At 32.3% G+C, this 26,522-nt stretch overlaps 1 long non-coding RNA gene across 1 annotated transcript; it reads left to right on the forward strand.

The window, feature by feature from the left end:
* Nucleotides 1-2,084: 2,084 nt before the first annotated feature.
* LOC116556942 lies at nt 2,085-9,591 on the forward strand. The gene is made up of 3 exons (XR_004271269.1): nt 2,085-2,239; nt 7,388-7,390; nt 9,580-9,591. It is a non-coding gene; the product is annotated as an uncharacterized LOC116556942 (long non-coding RNA).
* The last annotated feature ends 16,931 nt before the right edge of the window (nt 9,592-26,522 follow it).

The following is a 26,522-nucleotide window of genomic DNA, read 5'->3' on the forward strand; positions in this document are numbered from 1 at the left end:
GATGTCTTCTTTTGAAAAATGTCTGTTCATATTCTTTGACCACTTTTGAAGGTTTTTTTTTTTATTGTACTTTAAGTTCTGGGGTACATGTGTAGATCATGCAGGTTTGTGGCATAGGTACATACATGGCAAGGTGGTTTGCTACCTTCATCCCCTCATCACCTATATCTGGTATTTCTCCCCTCATTATCCCTCCCCACCCCACTGTCCTTCCCCTAGCCACCCCCAATACTGACCGAAGTGTGATGCTCCCTTCTCTGTGTCCACCTGCTCTAATTGTTCAACACCCCCCTATGAGTGATAACATAGAGTGTTTGGTTTTCTGTTCTTGTGGTCAGTTTGCTGAGAATGATGGTTTCCAGATTCATCCATGTCCCTGCAAAGGATATGAGCTAATCATTTTTTATGGCTGCATAGTATTCTGTGTATATGTGCCACTTTTCCTTGTCCATTCTACTATCAATAGGCATTTGGATTGGTTCCAGGTCTTTGCTATTGTAAACAGTGCTGCAATGAACATACGTGTGCATGTGTCTTTATAATAGAACAATTTATAATACTTTGGGTATATATCCAGTAATGGAATTGCTATGTCAAATGGTGTTTCTATTCTAGGTCCTTGAAGAAGCGCCACACTGTCTTCCACAATGGTTGAACTAATTTACACTCCCACCAACAGTGTAAAAGTGTTCCTGTTTCTCCACATCCTCTCCAGCATCTGTTGTCTCCAGATTTTTTAATGATTGCCGTTCTAACTGGTGTGAGATGGTATCTCAATGTGGCTCTGATTTGCATTTCTCTAATGACCTGTGATGATGAGCATTTTTTCATGTGTTTGTTGGCCTCATATATGTCTTCTTTTGAAAAGAGTCTGTTCATATCCTTCACCCACGTTTGAATGCGTTTGTTTATTTTTTTCTTTTAAATCTGTTTTAGTTCTTTGTAGATTCTGGATATTAGTCCTTTGTCAGGTGGGTAGATTGCAAAAACTTTTTCCCATTGTGTTTGTTGATGGTTTTCTCTGATTATTGTTTCTTTTGCTGTGCAGAAGCTCTTAAGTTTAATTAGATCCTATTTGCCTATCTCGGCTTTTGTTGTTGTTGCTTTTGGTGTCTTAGTCATGAAGTCCTTGCTTGTGCCTATGTCCTGAATGGTGTTGTCTAGGTTTTCTTCTAGGGTTTTTATGGTGTCAGTTCTTTTTATTTTCCTTTTTTTTTTAATTTCCAAAAAGTGAATTTGACCAATTAGTTCCCCAACTGACAAGGTTTCAATGACTTCCCATTACTTATGGTGTTAGTTCTTATGTTTAAATCGTTAATCCATCTGGAGTTAATTTTTATGTAAGATGTAAGGAAGGGGTCCAGTTTCAGTTTCCTGCATATGGCTAGCCAGTTTTCCCAACACCGCTTATTAAACAGGGAATCGTTTTCCCATTGTTTGTTTTTGTCCAGTTGTCAAAGATTAGATGGTTGTAGACGTGTGGTGCTGCTTCTGAGGCCTCTTATAAAGACATCTGTACAGGTATGCTCGTTGCAGTGCTGTTTACAATAGCAAAGACCTGGAATCAACCCAAATGTCCATCAATGATAGACTGGACAAAGAAAATGTGGCACATATACACCATGGAATACCATGCAGCCATAAAAAAACGGCGAGTTTGTGTCCTTTGTAGAGACATAGATGAATCTAGAATCCATCATTCTCAGCAAACTGACACAAGAACAGAAAACCCAAACACTGCATATTTTCACTCATAGTCAGGTGATGAACAATGAGAACACTTGGGCACAGGGAAGGGAGCAACACTCACTGGGCTAGGTGGGCAGGTGGAGGGGAGGGGAGGGACAACAGGGGGAGGGGAGGGGACAGGAGGGACAGTGAGGGACAGGGTGGAGGGGGAGGGATAACATCGGGAGAAATTCCTGAGGTAGGTGAGGGAGGTTTGGGCGGGTGCTGGGTTGACATACTTATTTCATTTAAAAAAAAAAATGTCCAGAAGTGGGATTGCTGGATAATATGGCAGCTCTATTTTTTAATATTTGAATGGTTAAGGGAAATGTGATATATACACACAATGGAATACATTCAGCCTTAAAAAATAAAAAAATTCTGTCACCTGTGACAATATGAGTTAATTTGGAGGATACTATGCCAAGTGAAATAAAGCCAAGCACAGAAAGACAAATACCCCACAATTTCATTATATGTGTAATCTAAAAATGTTTAACTCAGAAGTGGAGTAAAATGGTGGTTACTGAGTGAGGTAGTGGGTGACTGGGAAGATAGTCAAGGATAATTATACAGGAGGAATAAGTTCAAGAGATATATTGTGAAATGTGATAATTATAGTTAATAACAATGCATTATATAACTGAAAATTGTTAAGACAGTAGATTTTGCATGTTCTCATCACAAAAAAGATAAATATGGAGATAATAAATATGTTAATAAACTTGATTTACACATTCCATAATATATCCCTTTATTGGCACATCATGCTTCTACCCTACATATATACAAATTTTTGCAAGTAATAAAACCAAATATGTCTTTAAAGAATTAAAATGAGATAGGAACAGAATAATACTTACATGCCAGTCCCAAAAGAATGGCAATATGATATAAATCAGAAAGAAAGAAATTACAAGGAGGAAAAGGAAATGAAATATATAAAGCACAGACAAATGTATTATATATAATATGATATCTATCTATCTATCTATCTATCTATCTATCTATCTAACTATATAAGCAGTGGGTAAACTAATTTCTGACACTATGAAATAATTGTTATAACAATAATGAATATTATACTGATCAAACATAACAAATATAAAATGTAAAAGTTTTTTAATTTTAAAAATGTGGATTTTTTTGTGAGAATGGCAGAAACAATTACTAACATTAGACTTTATTAAGTATATAAGTTAAGAGTTTAATGCTTAACTTTCTTGGTACTAGAGATAAAATGTAGAATAGATAAAATTTGACAAGTTGAAGATTATTTGAAAAATAGTGGAAAAAGAAAACAAAATAATAGCCAAATAATATGATATAAATAATAAAAATCAGTAAATACAACAAATGCGATTTCACTGAACTTGGTATTTAAAAGGCAGTTTTAATAATAATACTAGTTAATATGAGTAAAACTGTTATAGTTCTAATAGTTTAAAAATAAACATACTTAAACATTAATAAGAAGAAAATAAATACAACAATTCCCAATTTTTGTTTCATTTAACATTGTTCTAAATTCAAACAGATAATTAATTAGTATAATTATCAGGAGAAATTGACAAATACACTTTTACAGATTTTAGTATATCTATTTTAGTTATTATTAAATCAAGTAAAAAAAATCAGTAAAAATACAGATTATTTTATCAATATGATGAACAATTATTAAGTTCTCACAAACATACGTAATACCTGTAGTCATTATGTAGAGAACTTGATTTTTCTAGCACACAGTGGTAGACTTATGAAACCTGATCACATACTAAGCTACAGCATAAATATTTTCACAAAAACAGGTGTGTGGGAGTAATTGTTAAAGAGAATAGATTTTCTAAGCTGGAAATAACTAAGGTAGAGATAAGTAACAAAAGAGCCTAAATTTTATAACCTACTATAAGTAAACAGTGGATTACTTCAGAAATTGTAATGAAACCTAGGAAACATTTAGAATTGTACAATAATGAAAATGGTACATGTCAAATGTGTGCAATGTAGCCAGTTTTAAAAAATTGCTAAATCCTATATATTTCTATAAAAAGACATAAAATCTAGTTTCTAAAAATTGTAACTTACCCACCCTATTCATGATAAAATAGTATCTCTGTATATTTATATCTGCAAAATTTATGCCTTGTCCCTCACCCAAAAAATAGGCATTCCCATACATGTTCTGTAAATATATTGTATCTTGCATTTAAGCAACATAAAGCCCAATATTATGAAAAAAATTTTTAGAGAAAAAAAACAATGCTCACCAAATCATTTTATAAGGATAGTATAAGTTTTTATAGCAGACAATGCAAGAATTATATGAAGAAAACTCATTAAAACTGATTTTACATGTAAACATAGTAAAATAATCTTTAAAAAATACCAAATCACAATGTTTAAAGTTGATTTAATATTAAAAAATCTATTTTAACCAACACATTAAATATTATAGAAATAAAAATAATTAGATAATTTCAATAAAGAATTAACCATTAAATAACAGTTACATTTTATAACACTAGAAATAGAAAAATGTTTTTCCTCATAAATGTTATTTATCATAAACTTACACAAACATTGTTTTTCAAAGCAAATGTAATAGTTTTCTTTAAATCCATATACAAGGCAATGATGTCTTCTGTCATACTTCTATTCAGTATTACATTAGATATTCTAAACTATGAAATAAGCTTAAAAATGTATAAATTAAAGAAGAAACAGAAAGGAATGTTTATAAGCAAGGAATTGTCTACCCAAAAGTCCAGACACATCCATAGAAATATTAATAGATATTGTAAGTTATTTCAATTTGAGAGTATATTTTTATATCAGTAAAAGATTATTAGAAACTTTATAATTTAATAAATAGATCATCTTAGAAAAGTAACAGAATCTATAAGATTCTAATATCAGTGAATATTATAAACTTTGGACACAGAAGGTAAGATGTAAGTAAGTATAGAGACATACCATGTTTATGAATGGGAAAATTCAATACCATATGGTGAAAATTCTCCCACAGTTAATTGCAATTTCAAATAACATCACAAAAGGTTATTTTACAAAAGTTCTCAAGCTGATCATATATTCAAGAATAGGCATAGTGAATCTGAAAAAGAGGCACAAGATTGGGGGACTGTTCTACAATTTAGAAGACTAAGTATAATGCTAATGAAATTTTGATATTTCACCATTGATAAAAGGATGAACAAACCAGTGATTCAGACCCATACATATATAGAAATTTGATATATGCAAATGAAGACATTTTAAATCAGTGGGACAGATGAATTATTCAATAAATTTGACAGAAAAATTGTTTGATTCTACCAGCCAAATGGAATGAAGAATATTTTCACCTTAAAATATTTTTAAAAGTAAATTCTAGGTGAACTAGTCACCTAAGACTGAAAACTTTAAAAAGCAAACCTAAAGAAAGAAGTCAAAGAGAGAAACATACAAGCCACAAGAAGAGATCTGTGTATCACATGAAACTTTCAAAGGATTAGTATTAAGAAGCTCACATAGGCAGAATAAGAGAAAAAAAACAGCCAAGTAAAATAAGTGACAAAGATTTGACTAGAAAGTCACATAAGTTGAAACCCAAATGGTCAGTTAATACAAAATAAGATATTTAACTTCACTATTAATCAAGAACATATAAATTAAACTACAATTATATGTCATTCCATACCAATCAGTTTACAAAAATTTAAAAGGATTACGAAGGAGGACATATGAGTTCTCTCACACACTTTGTAAGAAAAGAGAAAAAAATATAGTACTAGTAATTATGGTGCCTTTTCCTTGCCACCAAATATCATCATGGACCATGCTCTCTAGAGACCCTAATCCCATCAGTTTTGTTCTTTGTCAAACGAATAATAATTCTATTTGCTCACAGATACCTTGTTCATATTCTGAAAAATGTTATTAACTTTTCTCATGCTGAAAAGTAACAGATAATAATTACATCGTGGCTTTACATTTATAATTATGTATAATTTCTAAAGCTCATATCTGTTGTTTACATTCAAGATTCAGTTTGTCAACCAGGCTTTTAAAAATTGGAAGAAGCTTATTAGTAGGGTGCATGAAACTAAAAAAAAATGAAATGACATCAATTTATCCAAACCATTTTTCCATTCCCCATTTTCTCATTTCCAATTTCTCTAAACATTTTTCCCATTCCCCTTCGAATAGCCCTATTTTTAAAAAATTACCATATTAAATAAGGTATATTCTTTAAGAAAAATCAACCTAGAGGTATAATTTGCATACAATGAAATGCAGTAAGTGGTAAATTTTAACAAATATATTCACTTATTTAACCACTGATACAATTAAGATATAGAACATCTTTATCATCCCAAAAAGTTTCATCAAGCCCCTACATGGTCATCTCCTCCCCCAGATGTTAAAATCCCCTTCATTCCAGATAATCTGTAATCTGTTGTTTTTTTTCCCCACTAGATATTTGCCTCCTCTACAATTGATATTCATAGAATTACGTAGTATGTACTCTTTGGTGACTGAGTCAATTTGTGTAGCACAATGCCTTTGAGATTCATCTGTATTACTTTTTAAGCCAAGTAATATCTTATATGACAATGTCACAATTCGTATATTCACTCTTCTTTGCATGTACGTTTGATTTGCTTCTAGGTTTTGGCTGTTACAAAGAAAAAGCTATGACTATTCCTGTAAAAATCTTTGGGTATACATTTAAAAAAAATTTTTCTTTACATTTACCTTTAACATAAATAACCAACTCAAAAATATTTAAAGGAAAACAATAAAAAGTTATTTTCCAGCTTGCCCCAAATAACTGCGTTTATTGGGTTCTTTACTCTTCCAGATGATTGCTATATATATAGAAGCCGACAGAGCTCTATGTACTTGTTTTCTTGCCCTTCCTCTTCCTCAAAGAGGTATACCATATGTACATCTCTCTAACTTGCTTCTTTATTTTTTAATTTATTTATCTTTAATCAACATAAAATTATCTTTTTTGATGTACGTTATTTGAATTTTAACACGTCTAGATTTGAGTAACCATTACATCAAAGAAAGAAATTGAATGATTTTCTCCATAAAATTTCCTGTTGCCGTCACTTCACAATCAATTTCCTTTAAGCATCTCGCCCCTGACTATTACTAATGCATTCTTCATCACTACAGTCTTTTTGAGAACGTAAGTGAAGCCATACAGTAAGTAACCTTTTGAGACTTGTTTCTCTCACTCAGAGTAATGTCTCTGAGATTCACCCAAGTTGTTGTATATGTCGATAGTTTACTTCATATTTTTAAAAACTTTCTTTCATGTATGGCTTTAATTATAAGGTTTCTTTTTATCCATTTAAAAATATTTTAATGAAATCTTCATTTTAAGACAGTTAAATATTTACAGAAAAATATGAATATAATACACAATGTTCCTGTAGCACTCACACAGTTTCACCTGTTATTAATATCTTGTATTCGTATGGTGTATTTGCCACTGTTAAGGAACCAGTATTTAAAGTCCATACATTATCCATGCTTCCTTCATTTTAATCTAACATTGTTTTTCTATTCCAAGGTCGCATTTATGATACTAAATTACGTTTACTTGTAATGTCTTCTTAGGCTCCTCTTGGCTGTGACATTTTCTCAGATTGTCCTTATTTTTGAAGATTTTGACAGTTTTGAGGAGTACTGGTGAGGCACTTTGTAGAATGTTCCTCAATTAGAATTTGTCTGATGCTTTTCTCATGATTACGTTGAGATTATGAGTTTTGGGGAGGAAGATCACAGAAGCCCACCTTTGTCATTTCTATCACATCACAGCAAGAATACATACTATCATGACTTAATACTATTGATGTTAACCTTGATTATCTAGCTAACTCATTCCTTTTTATTACTATCCTATTTTATGGATGTGACACAGTTTGTTTATCCAATCACTTTCTAAAAGACATTTAGGCCATTTACAGTTTGGAAGAATATGTATAGTGCTGCTATAAATATTCATGTACAGATTTTGATGAGAACATAGTTTCCCTTACCTTGGGGTAAATACTTAGTAGTGGGACTATTACAAGTTAAGAATAGATTTAACTTTACAAGAATTTGCTACACTATTTTTCTAACTGAACCATTTGACATTTCCACCAGCAATGAATCACCATTTCTGTTAGTTATTGTTACCATTTTTTTTTAGTATTTTCTTTATAAAAGTTTTAGCCATTTTGCTACATGTCTACTGCTAACACATCATGGTTTCACTTTGCATTTCACAAATGGCAAATAATATAAAACTTTTCATGTGCTTACTTGTCTTCTATATATTATTTGAGGAAGTAATGATTTGTCGTTTATCGATTTTTGAAAGTTAGTTATTTATTCTCTTTCTGCTGAGTTTCGATATTTAATTGCATATTCCGGATACGAGATCTTTGTCGTATACGTAGTTTTCAAATTTTTTCCCCATTGTTGCTTGTATTTTCCTCCTCTGAACAGAGTATGACTTTCACAGAGAAAAGGATTTCAATCTTAGTAAAGACATTTTCTTGATTTTTTTTTTCTTTTATAGACAATTATTTTGCAAGCGCAAGATCTCAAAGGTATTCAAGAACTCTTTAGCAAGTCCTAGGTCTCAAAGGTATTTTCCTACGGCATTTTAAAAAAGTTTTTCAGCTTTATGTTTTACAGTTAAATTGAAATCCATTTTGAGTTAGTTTTTTTTTACATAAGGCATGAGATTCCGTTTTTTTTTTTTTTTTTGTCTGTAGATAACAAATCGTTGCAGCACTATTTGTTGAAAAGACTTTCTTCCATTGGACACTTTCACACTTTTGTCAAATACCAGTTGTCTGTATTTGTATGGGGTTATTATCTAGGTTCTGTATTCTGTTCCACTGATTTATACATCTATCTCTCTACAAATACCACACAGTATGATTACTACAGCTCTGTAATAAGAAATTTGAAATCAGAGTGAATAATAACCCGTTCATCTTTATCCTTTTTTAAATTTTTAGCTATTCTTGTTCCTTTACCTTGCCATGTAAGTGTTAAAGTAACCTTTTGTATATCTACAAAATATTTTGCTGGAATTTTGATATAAACTGTTTTGAATCTTTTTGTGAATTTACAGATAGCTGACACTTCTAGTAATTTTCCAATTCATGAACACTGTATGTCTCTCCAATTATTTATATCTTCTTTGATTTCTTTTATGAGCATTTTGTGGTTTTCAGTATATAGATTCTGTACAAGATTTATGAGATTTGTAGCTATACATTTCATGATTTTGGAGCTAATGTAAATGTTATTTTAAAAATATGTCTGACTAATTATCAGTACTATATAGAAAAACAACTGTGTTTTTGCCTGTTGGCCTTGTATCTTATGGCCTTGTCCAACTCTTTCATTAGTTATACAATATTTTTATAGATTCCTTGAGATTTTCTGTGCAATCATATCGCCCCATACTAGGTATGCAGTGATGGTTTCGCATTCGCAATTCAATAAATACGATACACCACATAAAAAGAATTAAAAACGCAATCATGTGATCATCTCAATAGATGCAGAAAAAGCATTTGACAAAATCCAGCATCATGATTAAAAACCTCAGCAAAATCATCATACAAGGGATATACCTTAATGTAATAAAACCCATCTGTGACAAACCTAGAACCAACATAATACTGAATGGGTAAATGTTGAAAGCATTTCCTCTGAGAACTGGAACAAGACAAGGATGCCCACTTTTACCACTTTTATTCAGTATAGTACTGGAAGTCCTAGCCAGAGCAATTAGACAAGGGAAGGAAATAAAGGGAATCCAAATCAGAAAAGAGGAAGTTAAATTGTCTCTGTTTGCTGATGATATGATTGTTGACCTAGAAAACCCTAAAGACACCTCCAAAAATCTCCTAGAATTGATAAATTAATTCAGCAAAGCTTCAGGATACAAAAGTTAATGCACACAGATCAGTAGCTCTGCTGTACACAAAGAGCAACGAGGCTGAGAATCAAATGAAGAACTCAACCCCTTTTACATTAGCAGCAAATATATATATATATATATATATATATATATATATATTCTAGTTTTAGCCAAGTAATTTCCAGATTGTACAATTTTGCATTAGAACCAGTAATATACCAGAGTTTCACATCTTTGCCATCATTTGCTATTGTCAAGCTGTTAAATTTTAACCCCTTAACAAGGCATAAATGGTAGTATCTCATTGTGCTTTCAATTGCTTATGCCTTCAATTTATATCTTATTTATTAATGAATATCAATGGTAAGAGCCTTTGCATTTGTTTTTTGGTCAGTCAAACGTCTTTTTTTTTTTTTGTGATGTGCTCATTAAAACATTTGACCCATCTTCATTTGCTTATTTTTTATTATTGTTAATTTGTAAGCATTTTTTTACATATTCTAGTCAGTTCTTTAACACGACTTTTGTGGGTAGTTTCTATTAACTGCCTTTCTTTTTTCACAACACTGTCTTTTAAAGAACAGCTGTATTTAATGTCAACAAAATGAATTTATCATATTTCCATGATGCCTATGGTTTTAGTGTTCTAATAAATCTTTGCCTGTCCCTTTGCCTGTGAAAATACTCTCCACCCCTACACATACTCCACTGAAGACAAAAATTTTTGTACATTTGTATTTTGCTTGACTTTTAACCCTAATCACTCTCTGGTCAGTAACCATGTTGCTATAATCTGGGATAATATTCCAAATTGCTGTTTAAGTAATTATTTAATAGTATCAGTATTTATTTATACCTAACATTATGTTTAATTGATATGTGTATCTACTGCCATACCACCCTGAATGCACCAGATCTCGTCTGATAGGTACACGTGCTTTTTAGTGCTTCTTGAAACACTAATTTTATTCTGAATCCCGTTTTCTTTATTTTACTGAAGTACATTCTCTATTAATGAGTTTAACAGGTGAAATTTCTGAGCTTTTGCAAGACTAGAGAAACCTGGTCCATGCATGTTGATAAAGATAGGAAAAACACTCTAGATTTAAAGTAACTTTCTATTTTTTTATAACTTTGAGGCTAGCCTTATTCTTAGTTTGTTATATATAAACAACAAATATGAAAAAAATCATCTGTTCAATTGTTAGTGAAATAATTTAAAATAACAGTTCTATTAAGTTTTGGAGAAAGTGTTAGGGACTCTTATTTTCTTTTCCCTTTTATTCTTTTAACTCACTGATTTGGGAACTACTTTTAGATATATATTGGAAAGTCTTAATATGTTCTCCATGTCTCTTCATTTGTATTTCAGGTTTTACATCTCTTTTCTTTTTTATGTTGTACAGAAAGAATTTTCTTAGCTCCTTATCAATATCCGTTCTACTATTTAGACATTATCTGAAGTCAAATTTGTTATTTGAATAGGCATATTTTATTTCTAAAATTGTGAATTTTAAAAAATAATTGCTTTTTATTTCATGTATGTGTCATTTCACTATTAAATCATTTTTTCAGTTGACTCTATTATTTGTGTTTCGTTGGCTGCTACTTTCACTTACTATCAAGCGTTATTTGACATTAGATATTTGGTGATATGTGCTTATTCTCTACAACATGACAATTCTATGCTTCATATGGGCTGCACAAACTCTGCAGAAGATGGTGTGTAGGAGACTTCTGTAGCGGTGGAAGACTGCTTGCCTTCTCTCAGCAGATGAGACAGCTGTGTTTTTTCCGCATGAGTTGGCTAGAGAGACTTGCTAATACTGTGTGCATTATAGCCCCAAGAAGGTTCAGCCACTGAGGCTGTCAGGCACCACATTTCCCCATCTTCCTAGTGAAGTAGCCAAGAGTGCTCCGAGAAAAGCCTCAAATATTCACCATTCCCTTGGTTTTCTACCTTGGTTTTGTTTTTGCTATTTTCTCTCAAACGGTGCATCAGGGTATCAGTCCACAGATAATGCCCATTCTTGGTTTCCAAAATTTATTAACTTCTTTTTTCTTGTTTGTTTTCTTTTCTACAGTATTGGAGTTGTTGTGCCTTGAAGCTAAAACTGACTCGAATTTCTACATAGGAAAATGTAATCTATTGCTTTCCCACAGGTAAACATTTATAATGTAAAGATTGCTCTCTCCTTGGCAATACCTTGTTGGTAGAAGTAGAATTGAAAGGCTGCACAGTGGCTCACACCTGTAATCCCAGCATTTTGGGAGGCTGAGGTTGGTGCATCATGTCAGGAGTTTAAGACCAGCTGGGCCAAGATGGTGAAACCCCATTTCTACTAAAAACACAAAAATTAGCAGGGTGTGGTGGCAGGTGCCTATAATCCCAGCTACTAGGGAGGCTGAGGCAGAAAATTGCTTGAACCGGGGAGGCAGAGGTTGCAGTGAGCAGAGATATTGTGCCACTGCACTCCAGCCTGTGCGAAAGAGTGAGACTATGTCCCCCCCCACAAAAAAAAGAAATAGAATTTAAAACATATTGAAGTATTTTTATGTTTATGTTTCCATGATCGACTTTGAACACTTTGGGGTCAAGGACTGTTGTTAGAAATGGTTAGTAGGCTACCTAATATCAATTCTCACATTTTTATTTACTAACGAAGCTGCACTTTATTTGGAGGAGCCATGTTCTAGGTGAAAATATTTTCTCTGCTTCCTTTGCAGCTAAAATTAGGCATATGACACAGTTTTGGCCACTAAGATCTAAACAATTCACTGGGTATGGTTCCTGGGAAGGTTCTTTATTGGCGTATGCTGTGTATCACACAGTTGGCATGTGTATCATTCTGCTTTGTTGTATTCTTTCTTTCTTCCTGGAATGTGGACACGTCTACAGCTATAGCATCTTTTCTACCTTCATGTCTGGTACAAGACAGTTTATTATTCCTATAGATATGAAAGAAAATCACTATCCTGTAGTATAATTGTGTCAACCAAAGTCATATGCCAATACTTGAACCAAGATAAGATGTCTATGTATTATTATAAGATGACTTACATAAACCTAAGTTTTTGGAACAATAATTCTCTAGGGAAATAACACTATCTTAATTGGCTTAGCCTAAGCAACACATGCTCCTGGACCTGAAACCATTATCTGCCAAACTACATGGCAGTTATATGATGAGGAAGCAGTAAATGAATATTATTAATAAGAAGTTACCCACAATATGGACTCCATATTTCATATTTTCAGTTATTTGACATACATGTATCCCTTCTTTTACTTACACATTAAAAAATAAAATAAATTTACTCCATAGGAAGATAATCTAAAGCTTCCCTTTATCTCACATAGTTCACATAATCTTTTAAGAATACTCTGAAGCATCGCTTTTCCCATAATGTTTCCCCTGGGTTCCTCTTTCCCACACCAGGTTATCTGTCTTCCTCTGTGCTTTTAACTCACCTTTTGCAACCATTTTTATTTCACTTGTCTCACTGATGGCAACTCTTATATTGTTTGTTTTATTGTTGCTACACCATGTCCTATTTATCTTTATATACTTAGTTATTAATTCACTGTTTGGATATTCAATAATTATTTGTTGACTCATGAATGACTCTATCAAGTATATATTAGTTCATGTTTTCCAGAAGCCTATGCATTATTGGAATATCAGGAAAGGGAACAGGGACAAGACATAGCAATTTAAAGTTTTAAAAAATTTTCCATGTATCTAACATGAATAATTAAAGCATCATTGTAAATAATGTTAATTGCTCTAAGCTTAGAATGGCCGTACAATGACAAAGACATTTAAAATCCAACTCTCTTCCATAAAACAATAATCAGCTACTTTTAGGTTAAAACAAAATCCAAGTATTAAAGTAACTCATTGCTTAACTCTTCATGTGTCTTTTTTATAGACAACATGCACATACACATTGAAATGTCAGCCTTTATGTCTTTAGAATGATTAGTTAAGTTGTGGTGATGCAACAAAAAACATAATTATAAGATACAATAGGTACATAGGATGCCTAATTGTAATTATTTTCAGTGCTTAAATTCTACCCTTTCTCTTCTTAAAGAGTAGTTTCTATAATTATTTTATTAAAAAAATAACAATAGTAATTATGCCATGGCAATATAGTATTCGTAGAATTTTCAAATAAAAAAGGACAAACACTCAAATATCCAATTCCTATTTTTCTGGAAAGAGAAGCATTTTCTAATTAGAAGTCATTAATTTAAATGGATATGTAAACCATAAGTTTATAAATATAACATAAACTAACTTCTATTTAGGAGAAAAAAGCAAACATAGACACAGACAGAGCACATACACAGCTGATTTTTAAACAGCAACAATAGCCATAAATATATATTTTTAAGTTCTGTCTATACAACCCTCTGTATGGCTCTAAATAATGTCCAGGTTAAATGAAAATGTTCCCAATTGAAGTGTACCATTATCCACTCTATCCTTTATCAGCTTCACATGTACAGTTCTAAGGTAAACATGCATTGTACACTTGGAAATCTTGATTTCAAACCTTGACAGCACATTTCCAAAGGTATAACATCTTAATCAAATTTAAAAATAAAACATCCCAGTGCTGAGCTTGATTGTAAACCTAAAATTATATAACATACATGTTTTTATGCTTTGTCAATTACATTTGAAATAGGGGACTGTTTGTTTCAGCCCTTCTAAAAATGAGACGAGGATGAGAAAACAACCTATTTCCTTATTAGGTTCAGGAGTCAAAGGACTCAGCCAGGAGCCGCAGGCTTCAAGAGCATAGAAGATTAAGACATATATTGGATTCATGATGGAGGGCAGAAAGTTCATTTTCAAAATAAAACAGAATTTTATTCATATTCCTTTTAAAATTCAGATTGCCATTTGCCAGCTGACCTGTGACACAGCAGCAGTGTATTACATTTTCAATGAGCAGTCTGTCTAGAGCTGCTAGTGGGAGAAACTGCTTCCTGGTTTCTAGGTTTGTATTTGTTTTTAAGTAAGATATGTTGTCAGAATTTTAGAGGGTGTAAACAGGGGCAAGGTAACATATTTATTTTTAATAAGGAGGAGATGTAGAATAATATAGTCATCCACATTATGCATGGAATAATCCTGTAAAAAAAATTACAACTCAGGTAAAATGCATATATGGGACTGTCAAAGATGAGGATGCCGACATCTCAGTGAGAAATAAGGGCAGGCCAAAAAATGAATCTTTATTTAAAAAATAAATACATGTGAATACTTTTTTAAACAAGTTTTGGTAGAGTGCAAGTCAAGCCAAGGTTTTCTATAGTCAGGGACTAGATTTATCCAGCTCACCATCTGTCAAAATTATATTATAGACGACACATATGCATAGATACAAGACCACTGATTTTCATATATATTAAAACCTGAAACTACTGCAGGATATGAAAACCTACAAACTGTTAAGGCAAAAGGCTTACATCTAGAACTTTTTTACTCCACATTGTTTTACTTCTATTCTCTTCCTGACGTGCATTTAGGAAAAATGGACACATAATCCATGAAAATATATAAAAATTAAAGTTCATTTAGCAAAAATCAAAATAGAGACTTTAGATAACATAAAAATAAGAGAAGAGATGTACCCTTCACTTATTTTGGGGCCTGATCTTATGAATGAATATATCTAGTACATATCTCATGATGTAGGAAAGTGAGTTTCCTATAAAGATCAGGACAATTTCTAATATAAAATAAACAGATGTTATACTTGTGAAAATAGAGAGCAAGTAATAATGATGACACATGTGACTAGTTGAGTTGACTTGAACCAAGACAATGCTGTTTATATTTCACCTCTGAGAATAGCTTTGTGATAAGAGTTACTTGGGTGCTATTTTTTCAGCTTCTCAAATGAGAAACAAAGGGAGACAAGCATGGTAGTTTTGTCCATTTGATTTGGCACCATATCTTTAAAGTGGAATCAAATAAAAAAAAGAGAAAACCCTTAACCTCATATTTGCTTTGAGTAAATAGTAATTTTATCACATATTATAAGAATAACAAATTTATCAATTAGAAAATATTGACTTTATTTGCTGCATTTAAATAAATGATCAGTTTATAAAGACAGCTCCTAAAGCTTTCTTCTGTCACTATAGATGAAATTATGAAATTGTATTCTGCCCTGACATTTTTTAAAAATTGTGATTGAATGATATAATTATAACTTCTTATCAATAATAACACAAAATTCTCATATTATAAAATTATTTTAACACTTACTTTTTATTAAATAAAGGTTTTTAGGTAAGACCTTGATAATTTATTGTTTTAAATGACTGCAAAAGTAAATTGAATGACAACTTGATTTCACTTTAAGAACAGCTGTTTTAAATGCCAAATATTTCTATGATAATTTATAGTTTATGATAGCAAAGGAAGAGAAAACTGAATACCTTCTTAAACTCTTCCCAGATATGTTTGCATGTTTATCACTGCAGGTTAGTTTCTGTAACATCTCTGAATTATGATGCATAAAGTATCAAAGGCCATCCAACTTCTTAATGGATAATCTGCAATTAAAATTTAATTTTTGTATTTTTCCACATTTAAGTTAAATAAACATATTTTCTTTTCATGAAATTCTAAAATGTTATTGATTTTAAACATTTAAGTTTTTGGTATGGTTTTGTAGCCAATGGAGAAACAGAAAACATTATTTTATCATAAGCTTTGTTACATTTTAATTACTCAAATACAGTTTCTATATTATTTGAAACAAAAGAAAAATATTTTGACTCCCCATGAAGAGAAAGACAAAAAAGAAAGAAAGAAGGGAGTGAGGGAAGAAGAGATGTAGAGAGAGAGAGAACAAGGGAGGGAAGGAGAAAAAAAAGAAAAAAATAGAATCCTTAAACAAATAAACAAATTTTAAGTGCAATAAAAGTACTTTGGGATAATTTGATCTGCATGTGCCATATGTCAAATTATACACTCCCCTTCCCCCAAACACACATCCTAAACATTACCCAAAGCCTGCAAATCCTGATATTCTGGCTTTGTCTATGCCAAAATATTAGTCCAGTCTACCTAAACCTAGGGCTACGGAAGAGGTTTTATTACATAGCATGAAAATGTCAAAATTGATGAAATTAGTGTCTTTTGAGCTATAATATGTTTGGCATATGTCACTGGAAATGTTTTCCAGTAGCTCACACAAACACCAAACACATAGTTTTGAGTTTCTTTTGATTGATTTTGCAATAAATTAATTTATTTAATTTTTTTAAAAAAGTTCCAAGCCAGAGACTTAACCAATTGAACCTCAAACAAACAACAAAAAAACAGGCACCAAATTTAGCAATACAATAAGATTGAGATTGCTTCTTCACAGAGCTAATTCTCCCAGAATCCACTGTTCATCTCATCACTCCTTATAAAATACAGAATCCTTAATTGGTCTGTGCTTCTCTAACATGTTTTTAATGAAAACGCAGCACATAACTCTTAGTTTGTTGGCTGCCAGAGCCCAATTTACAAAAGTGGGAGTGCGAGATAAGAAAAGAGTACATCTGCAGAGCAGGCTGCGCAATGAATCACACGGTGCCAGAGTTGAGTAGAATATAATTGAGTCCAACATCTCTGAGCACTTTCACCATAATTAATGATAATCTGTAACAGAGGAATCTGAGATTCCAGTTCAGAGAACTGTTTAATTAGGCCAAGTAATGAAAGCAGAAGCAGTACAAGAATATGGCCTGTCTCATGATTAATGATTCATGCTACTGAACACAAAAGTGCCGCACCGTTAACTCTAACGGATGCTGCATCTCTCTGGCATTTACAAAATAGTGAAATGCATGCATTTTTGTATTTTAAAGATGTAACTGGCAGTATCCTTTTCTGAGCTATTTACATGATAAATATGGTTCCGAAGGTAACTGTCTTCTTCACAGGTTCTTTGCTCTGGGGTAGTTTAAGATAAATATGGTATCTGCCTCTACATCAGTATTAAGGTAAGTGCCATTTCAGCCTAAGATTATTAACACTTTCACTTTCCAAATTAGTAAAACATTATTTTCAGTCTTACTCTGGTTTTAAAAAGATGGATCTTTTATGGACAATGTCATGCATTTTAATATTTATATAATATTCACTTAATAAAACAATAAACAAAAACTAGGTCAAGAATCATTTGTAAGGTATAGAAGGTATAAACCATGTTTGATAGTTATTATTTGGGGAGGTCAGCATATAAAATGTCCTCTCAGTGTAGAACAAGTTAACACTGAGATTGCCCTGCAAGTATGGGGACAAGAGAAACAAAGAATGGTTTGCCTGAGGTCTTAACTTACAAGCCTGAAAATTATATAGGTTTTATGCCACTATTTGTTCTGCTTTTCAATAAAACAAAACATAGTGCTTCTCCGAGGGGTTGCAGAATTGTACCTTACATATGCAAGTTCTATAAGAAAACAATCATCATAACAAAATGTGCATACTCTACATATTACAAAATTGGGACTACTCAGATGCCTGTTGCAGAAACTTCTATGATTTGGCACCCATTGACATTCATAGTGATTCAGGAGGCAACTTTACCTGTTACATATATTAGAAGTAAAGATGTCTGAATGCTTCACTATCCTTACCCTGCCTTCCAATACATATGGACACTTAGTCAATCACAAAAATGCAACTCATGTTTGACATTCAGATTATCTCTTGTTTGCCAGAATATATGATCTCATAGAAAATGTAATACGTACCAGGGTGGTGGTGTCAATAAGTTTGAATCCATGTAACCTCAGAACAATGGTCAGAGACAAAAAAACTTCAAGTAGGCCAAAGGAATATTCCCCCACTTTTGTACATCTTTCATTCAACCTAAAGAGAGGCTTGATTTTCAAGAGATATTTTGTAGAAAATTTGTGGTTATAACATAATGAAAATGTAACAGTTTTATAAGAAAGCATTAAAGGACCATACTTTATTTTAAAATTTCAAATATGTAGAGAGATATATTTGCCTAAATCTTAATATACACACTTCAAAAATCAAATTTCATTTTGTAGAAATATTCTTTTGCAAGAATAAGGTAAATTTCTTTTCTTATCTCCATAAATACTTAGGTATTTACGTGAGAAGAGGGCCACCGTTCTCCAGACTCCAGTATGGTAGGTATACTGACAGCTTGGACCATAAACCTAGAAAAGCCACAGGCACTCAATGCTAGCCCATGAAGACAGCTGGGAAGGAGGTTGTACCCTGTAAAACCACAGGGGCAGAGCTGCCCAAGACCATGGTAACCTATCTCTTATAATAGTATGACCTGGATGTGTGACATAGAGTCATAGGAGATCATTTTGGAGCTTTAAGATTTAATGACTGCCTTATTGGACATCATACTTGCAGGACATCATACGACAGCGCTGAGGAGGCCTCAGGAAACTTACAATTATGGTAGAAGGGGAAGCAAACACATCCTTCTTCACATGGTGGCAGCAAGGAGAAGGGTAGAGTGAAATGGGGGGAAGTCCTTATAAAACCATCAGATCTTGTGAGAACTCAGTCACTATCAGGAGAACAGCACGGAAGTAACCAATGCCATGATTCAATTACCTCCCACCAAGTCCCTCCCACAATAGGTGGGGATTATGGTAACTACAATTCATGATGAGATTTAGATGAGGACAAAGCCAAACAATATTACTCCACCCTGACGCTACCCAAATCTCATGTCCTCACATTTCAAAACACAATTATGTCCTTCAAACAGTCCCCCAAAGTCTCAACTCATTCCAGTATTAACCCAAAAGTCCAAGTCCAATGTTTCACCTGAAACAAGGTAATTCCTTTCTGCCTATGAGCCTGTAAAATCAAAAGCAAGATAGTTAATTCTTAGATACAATGGAGTATAGGCCTTGGGTAAATGCAGCTGTTCCAAATGGAAGAAATTGGGCAAAACAAAGGGGCTACAGGCCCTGTGCAAGTATGATGTCCAATAGGGCAGTCGTTAAATCATAAAGCTCCTAAATGATCTCCTTTGACTCTATGTCTCACATCCAGGTCATACTATTATAAGAGATAGGTTCCCATGGTCTTGAGCAGCTCTGCCCCTGTGGTTTTACAGGGTACAAACTCCCTCCCGGCTGCCTTCATGGGCTAGCGTTGAGTGCCTGTGGCTTTTCTAGGTTTATGGTCCAAGCTGTCAGTGTATCTACCATACTGGAGTCTGGATAACGGTCGCCCTCTTCTCACAGCTCCATTAGGAAGCACCCCATTGGGGACTCTGTGTGGGGCCTCAGCCCCAACATTTCCCTTCTGCACTGCCCTAGCAGAGGTTCTCCATGAGGACTCTGCCCCTGCAGCAAACTTCTGCCTGAGATGGGAAGAGTAGAGACTTGATAGTGAGCTAACATTAGGCGCCATAGAGTGATCTAGTGACATTTTTCTTATTATGCAGGCATTAATGGGAAAGCCTAATTTTGTAAACATGTCTATTTGAATCAAAAGCTATATTTTCAGTTATCGTTATATACATAGCGGTCTCTGAAATACTGAATTCTATTAGTTTTTAAATGATAATTGGTGGAAAATTTGTCATATTTTGCTAGCCTTCATTAGAAAAATGAGCATTTTAACAAAGGCAAAATATTGTTTGTTTGGTCTTTCAAATTACCACTTGCAGGTATTAGATGTAACTCAGAAAAATAATAGGCAGGGAGATGAGATAATCAGTGGATTTGGCCTAGCAACACATTTTCCTTTTTAAAATCAATTACATGAGATTTTTAAAAAATAAGTGAACTAACATACATCTGCAAGTTTTGAGAATATTGTTTTTAGTTCTATATGTGGAGACAATTACTAGTTAATAATAACATACACATGGTGATAATTTTAGCATGTCATCAGGTAGTAAATATATCACAAGTTCAGAGATAACAAAATATTAAAATATGCATCTGAGAATAGATGAAATACAACATACTCATTGAAGTGAAAAACTCAGTGTATGGTTCCAACAACAAAATAGATAGCAACTGAGAGCAAATGAGAATATTGTGTAATAAATTTGAGGAAATAAAACAGAACTCAGATGAAATAAGAGAAAATATAAAAAGATTGAGTATATAAAAAAGAGATTAATCTAATTTGACGAGTATATTATTAATTGGCCATTGTCTCTGCATGTTTAACTAAAAACAACATTCTCAAAACTTGCAGAATGTATGTTAGTTCAGTTATTTAAACATCGGAATGAGAAATTTTACTGTATATCTCTGAAGAGTGACAGAAAAAAATAGTATTAACATTTAGAAAGAATATCTATTGAAACAAATAATAGAGATTTTCCAAAATGTAAAAACAAAACAAAACAGAAGCCAATGAGTCTTCAGGTTCAGAAAGCTCACTGTGTTCTGAGATGAATAACTTAAATACAAAACAAAAACTTTAGATTCATTGACATAGGATTTCAAATTTTTAAAGAAAAAAAATTTAAAAACAGCCAGGATTAAAAGACAAATTATCTAGAAGTAAATAATACTTTGAATGACAGTGAATATCTCCTTGCAGAGACAAATGCCAATATTTAGTGTAAATGTATCATTAAAATGATATTTTCCTTTGTAAAAATAATAATTATATTCAAATACAAAATAATATATTCAAATTATTTGTTCTCGGTAAAATGTTTCAATTTAGTTATTTATACCTAGTTAAACTTTCAACATACAGTGTCATGCAAATGATTAATGAAAGACTTTAACAGTTATATAAAATATAACTAGTATGACACAGGCTGAGTCAGGCAAGCAGAGAACCCCTGCCTCCACTTCCTTGCACTAGGTTAGGTAGCATTTTCTGAGGAAAGAGGGGAAAGAACACAGAGAGAAACCCTCCCTGAGGTCTCGGAGTTCCAGCTGAGGATGAAGCAGAAACAAGGAGAAAATTCCTACAGCACATAATCTTTACGTAGGTGATTACAACAGAATAAAATGAAGCCAGTGGTACACAAAAGTCACTGCAGGTATAAAAAAATCAAAACTAACTCAATTCCTAAATAAGTTGACTCAATCCACCACAAATGAAGAGGGGTTTCTATTTCTTGACATACATACCTCAGTTTCTATACATTATATTTCTACACACAATGTACAGTGATGAATAAAATGTTAAGAAATATGAAAAAATGCAAAAACAAAAGCCTCATTTGATACCTGACAACAGAAGCCAACTGTGAAATGGCCTAGAGGCTTAGATTATTAGAAATAAATTTTAAAATAAGTGTAATCAATATGATGAAGACAATAGTGGAAATAGTAGCTAATATACATAAATAAATAATTTTAGTAGAGGGATAAAATTTTAAGAAAGTGTCAAATGAAAACAATAGATATTTTAAAAATTACAATCACAGAGAGCAAGAATTTCTTCAAGAGACTCATCAGTTGTTCAAAACTATCAAGAAAAACATCATTGAATTTGAGGATACATTCAATGAAAATTACCTGAACTGAAACACAAGTGAAACACAAGATAATTTAAACAAACTGGCACAACATTAAAAAGATCTCAGACAATTTCAAACATTCTACATATATATAGCTGGAATCTAAGGAGGAGAAAAGAGGAAACAGAGAAGAAGTTATTGGAGAGATAGTGGCTGGTGATTTTTCCAAAATAATGAAAAACATCGAACTACATATCCAAAAATCTCAAGAGATCCACACAGGGTGAATAATTCCAACATCACTAGCTGGACATATGGTATAGAAATTGCTAAAACTTATGATATAAAGTTAATACTCAATTAGATGAAGAAAACAGATTAATCAAATAAATATGAATAATGATAAGCATTAGAAAAGACATTTGATGCAAGTCAAAAGAATGAAGTGAAACATATGAAGTGCTGAAAGAAGAAAAAGTGAAACAGACCTGTCAACCCAAAATTCTAAACCCAGCAAATACATTTTCCAAAAATGGAGAAATAACAACATATTGGAAAATAAAATCTGTATTACAAGAAATGGTAAAGGAAGCTTTTTAGGAAGAAGAACTCTGTCAGACAGAAACATGAATCCACACAAAGAAACAAAAATTACTTGAAAATTAAAATATGTAAGACATTTTTTTTGCTAATTTCTCTAAAAGAAAAATGATGATTTATAGTAAATATATTAGCAATGTATTATAAAAGTAAAATAGATGACAAAATAAGAACAGATAAAAAAGAGAATTTGGGAGTATACTTTTATAGGTTTATAGCTTACACATAAAGCAATTTATAATTTGAAGGTAACTTTGATTAGTCAAATACATTATATATATATATATATATATATAAAACCTTAGGGTTACAAAAATTTTTAAATAGGTATAAATAATAATGTGATAAAATGGAAAAATAAAAAAATAAACAATTTGTTTTAAAGAAGATGCAAAAAGAGGATGGAAAAATACTTAAGCAGAGAAAAATGACTAAAAAGATGAAGACTGAAATAGACAAGAGTAGTAATATTAAATGTAAATAAGCTGAACAAACCAGTTAAAAGAAAGGGATTGTTAGGAAGGAGCCAGACATAATTATATGCTGCCTTGAAAAAATTCACTTTAAGTATAGAAATCTAGACAGGTAAAAATAAAAGCATGAAAAAAAAAAAAGAAGATGGGGTGGATACTTAAATATTTCAAAACAAAGCTTATTATTTGAGATAAAAAGGGACATTACAAGATGATAAAACAGTATATTCATCTGGAAGAGATAGTAATACTAAATATAAATGTACTGCCTAAAAATCCATCAAAATGTATAAAGCTAAAGTTGATAGAAGTAAAAGTAGAAATTAACAGAAAAAAATCAAAATAATGATTGGAGATATCAACACTTCTCTAGAAATAATCAATAAAAAAGTAGACAGAAAACTATTAAAGTTACAAAAGGCCAAAACAAGAGTGTGAATATAACTGGCCTAATTAATGATTACAGGGAGATAGCAGAATAGATATTATTTTCAGGTGCATATAAAATCTTCATCAAGGTAGATATATGCTGGGTAATAAACTTAAAAGAAAATAATATGATCTGAAATAATATAATAAGTGTCCTTTGACTAAAATGGAATTGAAATGGAAATTATTAAAAGAAAGATATTAGAGAATCTTGAAATATTTGGAAATTAAATAAGAGATTTGTTAATTAAAAGAGGCCAAAGATGAAGTCGTAAAGAAAATTATAAATATTTGGAATTTCATGAAAAATAAAACATTTTAAAATGTATGGGAAGCAGCTACAATAGTGCTTAGAAGGAAAGGTAATTAAATTAAATGCTATAGATGTTATTGTATATTTGTATAAAATTACATATACATATATTCTTATAATGTATATGCTATTATGTAGAACACATCACAATATATTGTGTGTTAATTACAAATGAACATTGATGCCAAAATCCTCAATAAAATACTGGCAAGCTGAATCCAGCAGCATATGTACAGAGGGGTGAAGGGTAGGAGGAGGGAGACTGTCAGGAAAAATAACTAATGGTTTCTAGGCTTAATACCTCAGTGATGAAATAATATGTGCAATAATCTCCCGTGACATAAGTTTACCTATATAACAAACATGCACATGTATCCCTGAACTTAAAAGTTAGAAACAAACACCAAAACAGGAAACACTTAGATATAAATGTAATAAGTATATACGTTTGTATGCTAAAAACTATGAAACACTGATTAAAGAAATTAGAGATCAAATAAATGAAAACATGTTGTGTTTATTAATTAGAAATCTCAATATTAAGCTGCAAGTGTTCTCAGATTGATAGCAATATGTGATCCACTATTTGACTGTAAGCTTTTTGAGGCCTGGAATATTGCCCAACTTGATGGCCTCATATATATTAGGACTTCAGTAAACCTTTTTAATTGATTTAAAAATAAAGGAACACAATTATTGCTAAAAGTATATTTACAGTATTAGATCATTAATGAAATGAAACAACTCAATGATTACACAACCCTGTTTTAAAGAAATTTTATTTTTTTTAATGTAATGAGATCATAAATGTGAGAGAAGATATGACATATAGGCTTAATAAGTTTTTCTTACGTTTTATGATTAGAATGTAATTAATCAATGAAAGGCAGCATAATGAATAAGGTATGGAACACAAATCATAAGTGAATATGGAGTTCAATAAGTATTTCTAAGATTTTAGATTTGTTTTCAGCAATGTATAACATAATCAGCATCTAAGAGTAATAGCAATTTTTAAGTCAAGCTGACACAAAGTTTATTCATGTCCACTTCAAAATATAATATTTTCTATTATGCTTATATTTTTAAAGGGGAGACAGATGACAAATAAATTAACAAATAATATAATAATATAATAATGGATATGTATTTATAAGTGCTATGAAGAGAAGAAATCCAAGCAAGAAGAGAGTAAAATGATGTAGACGGATTTAGGATAAGGTAGGGTATTCTGAGAAAACTTCTTTGAGGGCATGATGCTTGTGAATAGATTGGATTCACTAGAGGGCATTCATAAAGAAAGAAACAGAAATTGGGTGAAAGAAGGAGCCAGGGAACCAAACCTGTAAGTTTTTGCAGACCATGGTATGACAGGAAGCCAATTCTGGTTTTGGGCATCAGTATGGTGTTCTGTTAGCTCTTCAAAATACATCCCAGAAGCTCTGATCACTTCCACTGTTGATATTCTGGTCTAGATCATTGTGGAATCTTGGCTGAACCCTTTCAAAAATTTCCTAACTGGTCTCTCTAATTGTAGTCTTGTTCCTCCATAGTCAATTCACTACACAAAAAATAGTGATTCTTTTAAAACATAGATAAGTCTGGGCATGGTGGCTCACTCCTGTAATCCCAGCACTTTAGGAGGCTGAGGCAGGCAGATCATGAGGTTGAGAGTTCGAGACCAGTCTAGTCATTATGGTGAAACCATGTCTCTACCGAAAATACAAAAATTAGCTGGGCATGGTGGCTTGCACTTGTAATCCCAGCTACTTGGGAGGCTGAGACAGGAGAATCGATTGAACCCGAGAGGCAGAGGTTGCAGAGAGCCGAGATCATACCATTGCACCCAGTCTGGGCTACAGAACAAGACTCTGTCTCAAACAAAACAAAACAAAACAAAACAGACAAAAAACCCATAGATAAAATCCTGTTATTCCTTTGTTCAAAACCATCCAATGACTTCCCTTGTCTCTGAGTAAAACCCTTCAATGGTGCACAAGGTTCCACATCACTAATCCCCCTTTGCTCCTCACTTTATCTCCCACCACATGTCTTTCTAGTTTCTGTCCTAGAGTTCACAAACACATTCTGGTCTTTGAGACTTTGTATGTGTTTTTCTCTCAGTTTATGGTGATTTCTTCCTAGAGATGTGTACTTCTGCTTAAGCATCTTTCATGACTTTGTCCCGGTTGTATGAGTCCTTCCCTGATTATGCGCTGTATTATAATAACCACACACTATTCTGCAGTACTCCTTAATTCCCTTGCCCTCATTTTTTCTTCACAACATAATTTGTGCAGTTCTAAGCTAGAAAGGAAAATCTAACATAAAGGCATCTTTTTTTTTCCTCATGGAAATTATTATTTGTTTTATTTTTGTAAAGAAACTTAGGATTAATTTAGAAAAAAAAAACTGCAATTGAATCTTCTCAAGAACAGATTTCAAGTATTATGAGCTGTGTGATGAGACTTAGTGACATATAAAGGAAAGAATACCATTGTAGTTCACAGTTTATTCTGGGAGATTAACCAGTTCTAAGACTTCAGTGAGGAGTTAGAAAAAAATCAGTAGT

The sequence above is a fragment of the Sapajus apella genome, unplaced genomic scaffold, assembly GCF_009761245.1.
Source record: "Sapajus apella isolate SASKATOON/1434 unplaced genomic scaffold, GSC_monkey_1.0 scaffold18, whole genome shotgun sequence".
NCBI classification, from domain to species: domain Eukaryota; kingdom Metazoa; phylum Chordata; class Mammalia; order Primates; family Cebidae; genus Sapajus; species Sapajus apella.